The following is a 4,572-nucleotide window of genomic DNA, read 5'->3' as shown; positions in this document are numbered from 1 at the left end:
AGAGATAGAGGTGTTGGCATAAAGAGCCTGCAAAAACAACTCAAGAGTCAGTAAACATGCATAGTAATACAGTATAGTTTGGTTTATTTTTATATAATAATACCTGTGTATCGGTGCACGGCTCCCCTGCAAATTTGTTATTTGTTGTCGAAGACGAACAAGCTGGCGAGCTAATATCTTGGTGGCAGCCTGATCATACATATAAAATTTACGTTATACCAATACTAATTACCAATAGTTGTAAAAGATGCAAAAAGCTCAAGATTTTATAGATATATTTTCTAGAACAAAAGATGCACTAACCTCATTCCCAATTTTAGCTGTTTTTTAATCTCTGCAACTAATTTCCTCTCCTGAGATACAAATTATGTGTGAAGTTAATGAAGGTAAAAAAGGAATCATATGTAGCATAAGAATGTTATAAATACCTCCATTTGTAAGGATGCGATTTCACGCTCAATACCTGCAATTAATAACCATACCTGCAAATTTCGGTTAGATTATTAGCGAGCCCACCAAATCGGTTACATATTCTCATTGTTCATATTGTCCCACAATTTTTTTAAAGTCAAAATACACTATAGGCATTTTATCGAACAACTTATGAGCACGTGCACATAGGTGAATGTGATTCCAAACAAATCGAATGCATGAAGAACACTTAACCTAACTTCAATTATGTCGAAGTTCAGGTAATTACAAAATCCATCTTTACCATTTACATACAAAAATCGAATAGAATATGTGTAAGAAGAGAAGGTTCGATTTTACCTCAGAGCACGTCTGCAACAGTAGAAGGAATTTAGTTTTGAGGAGCAAAGAAAGAAAGAAAGGGAGCGAATTTCAAGCATGTAGAAGGAATTTGATTGAGAGAATGATGCCAGAACAAACAATCGTCTGTCTATTTTTCATCGCCATTATTCAATTGATTATGTGATTGTAGCAACCGTAACAGCCCTACGATCGCATTGAATACAAACTTAATTGATGTATCGGAAACTTGAACGGAGTATAGACGGGAATGTAAAGATAAAGCCGGAGATTTAAAGGCCCATTTAAAGTAAAGATCGCGACCATCGACGTCACCGTCGTGAACACCATCTTCCTTCGTCACGAGTTGTTCACAGGTTAGTTTATCAAATTGATCAATTGAAATTGAAATTGATGAACTAATTGATCAATTAAACTTTGAAATTGATCCAATTAATCATCAATTTGAAGTTTCAGTTATCAATTTTGAGTTTGAGTTCTGGGTTTTAGCATTGAACGTATTAACATTAACCTAAAACGTTTAAACAGAACGTATAACTTTTTGTACTGAACTTTTTAAAGTTTAATTGATTTTTGTTCTGAACGTTTAAATAGAACGTATAATACGTTTAAACAGAACATATAAAGTTATAGAACTTCTAAAGTTTTTTGTATAGAACTTCTAAACCTTTTGTTATAATTTCTAAAGTTTTGGTACAGAACATCTAAACTTGAACGTTTAAATGTGTTCGTTTTGGTCAGAACGTTTAAATTTGTAGTTTTGATCAGAACGTATTAGTTAAACGTTTAAAATTTTTTGTTCATTTTTGGTCAGAACGTTTAAACTTTTTCTTCATTTTGGTCTAAACTTTTTACTTTAGAAGTTCTAGACAAAAAAAATTAGAAGTTATGTACAAAAAGTTTAGAAGTTCTGTACAAAAAGTCCAGAACGTTTAAAGTTTTTGTACAGAACGTTTAAACATGAACCCTAATCATAGCTCAATTAAGTGTATTATTATGCAATTTCATAATCAATTGATAATTCTAAAGCCTCATACACATCAATTCTATTGATTAAATCAACAATTTTTGATCAATTTAAAGATTATTAAACTATAGCGATAATGGGTTTATCGATATTGATTATGCTTTAGTTTTGTGGATGATTTGATTATGGTTGAAGGCTTGCAACAAATGACGATCTGTTGTGCGAGAAGTATTTTTTGATCTAATTACAATTATGCCACCGTGTAGTTTTAATTGCAATTAGGATCTGGTGGTGCAGGGTCTCTCGTACCTAAAAACACAAAGTAAACAAAAATAAATGAAGTTTTATTTTTTAATAAAATATATAAAAACTTTGATAATACCATAAATTGTAATGTTATTTTTGACATTTCATTTATTATACATCGCTTGCTATCGTGATGTGTTTAATCTTTAACTGTCAAACCTGATTTTTGCTTATGTACTCATCATATGCGGCTTTATCCTTGGTCATTATGGTCGTCAATCCACATTATATATTGTCCTTACATATCTCGCATTCATATTATATTTAGTCTTCGAGTGAGAAGACATTTTTGTCGTTGTTCAAGTGTTCAAGTAATCTTTAAAGCAAATGGTCATATATAATGATGGAGGAGTGAGTCTTGTTTTTTAGCGATATAACTCTGTCGCTAGTAGGAAAAAAAAATGATTTTAAGTCTTTTTCTTCATACACTTCATCATTAGCCATGTATTCGATTGTACCTAATGAATGGTAACACAAATGTATATTTCCTTCAAGCAAATGGACATCTCTAATGATGGAGGAGTGAGTCTTGTTTTGTTTTCGTTTTTTTTATTAGTGATGTAACTCTGTCACTAATAGAAAAAGCGAATTATGAGTCTGGTTCTTCATACACTTCCTCATCAGCCATCTATCTAGTTGTACTCAATGAGGGGTAACACAAATGTATGAGTCTGTAGAATTGTGTGTAAGTTAACAAAAATGACCAGGTATCGCAATTTAAGTTAACATCTGTTTGCAAGTTTTGAAATATGAAACTGTTTCAACTTTAGAATTTTCTCAAATTTTTAGACAATATGTTATAAGGTAACACGACTAACTTGCACATAACATGGTTGGAAAGTTTGTTGAGCAAGCCGAGTCAATCGCTCGTTGTCGAAGTGATTGAATGACAACATTTGTTTAATCACGAAGTGCGCCATTTGCCTCCGAAGTGCGTCGATGCTATAAGCCCACAAATTTTGCTTCATTTAAGTTATGTTTGCATCATTTGATAATAAAAGACAGAAAAAAAAAAGAAATACCATAAATCTTGCAACAGCCTTATTCGGACCTGTTTCCAATTCACATAAATCTTAAATGAACAACAATTTCCATGTTTCTTTTCGCGGGAGGTTCGAACAACCAGCAGAAAATTGCACGATTGATGAACTAATTTGAGAAATTGTAACGACTAAGAGAATAATGCGCTTTTTGAAATTTTAAGATAGCGGAGAGCGTTTTTTTAGGTTTATGATTAAAGTAAAAAAAGTTGAATTCTATTAATCCAAACTATTGACTATTGGCCATTAATAATCCCAACTAACAATTTAATCGGTGACAATCCCAATTTTCAGTTTTGTTACCCACAACAATCACAATCTAACAAATAGTCAACCTCGTTAAGTTTTGTTGATGTGACGTATGGCGTAGAGATTATATGGCAATGATTTACTTTTTCTTAATAATGTGGCATTTGAGTATATATTATTTTTGTTTAAACAAATATATTTAATGAAATGTTAAAAGACATAAAGTGGGATCTACTCACCACTAACTTCATCTTCAACCTCCATCCATCCACCATCATCTTCAATCTCCCATTCTCCATCAACCACCATCACCGCCACCTCCGATGAAAATCGCGCATATACACTTCTTCTCCGCTAAACCGACGTGTTCTCCGACAAACTCGTTGGGAAACCGACGTGTTCTACTTAGACTTATTCTTCCACTTATTTCGTTACTAGACTTCTATGGCACGTGGTCAAAGTGATGGAAGTGGCTAGTGGAGGACTTACGGAATTTTTAGGAGTTATTGTTATATGTATTTTCTTTATAATTATCCACTTATGATCGATTAGGACTCCCTTTTTTATTCACTCACACACCCGAGCAGAACCATATACTCTCTCTACGCATTAGCTTATTTTGTAACATCGATCATCAACTCCACAACACTTGTAACCACCTTTTACCATTAATAAACTTGACGGTGATAGTTTTCACCGTCAGAGGGTTTTTTGTGCCGGAGATTATTATAATCACGTACCATCCGACCAAAGATTACCTTGTTAATCTTTGACCGAAGCAATTCGACCAAAGATTAACTTGCTAGTTTTTGACCGAAGTAAGATTATCATAATAAAAGGTTTTTTCCCTCGTGATCAAATCATTGTGTTCACCAAGATTTCGATTATACATTCGCTTTTATCGTGTTAGCACTATACCTCACTTGACAGATTTGGATGCATTATCCTTAGCTGATTTTTATCCAAAACAACATCCATACCATATATTCTTACTAGTTTTTGAACCCGTGCATTACACAAGATTTGCCAAATGATAAAAATAAATAAGGTATGTTATTTCAATTGTGATTCTCAAAATACTTATAAATTAATTTAATGCAGATTTAATGTAAAAAACAAACGGGTTAACAAAAAGTATTAAAATAACATGATTTTAATGGTAACGTCAGATATTAATTTCCAAGAAATTTAAAAAATGTACTAAAGTTGCATAGTTGGTTAAACGTCAGGTATGAAAAT

The 4,572-nt window shown here is 32.5% G+C and overlaps 1 long non-coding RNA gene across 1 annotated transcript; it reads right to left on the bottom strand.

The window, feature by feature from the left end:
* Positions 1-109: 109 nt before the first annotated feature.
* On the bottom strand, positions 110-775 carry LOC143593386 (uncharacterized). Its single transcript, XR_013146093.1, has 3 exons — positions 429-775; positions 304-353; positions 110-189 (listed from the first exon to the last, which is right to left on the bottom strand). It is a non-coding gene; the product is annotated as an uncharacterized LOC143593386 (long non-coding RNA).
* Between the last annotated feature and the right edge of the window lie 3,797 nt (positions 776-4,572).

The sequence above is a fragment of the Bidens hawaiensis genome, unplaced genomic scaffold (genome assembly GCF_021521415.1).
Source record: "Bidens hawaiensis isolate Kalapana, Puna unplaced genomic scaffold, B.hawaiensis_p1.1 tig00042057_1, whole genome shotgun sequence".
NCBI classification, from domain to species: Eukaryota; Viridiplantae; Streptophyta; class Magnoliopsida; order Asterales; family Asteraceae; genus Bidens; species Bidens hawaiensis.
Note: the sequence above shows the minus strand (reverse complement) of the source record. Positions and strands in the feature narration are given on the sequence as shown.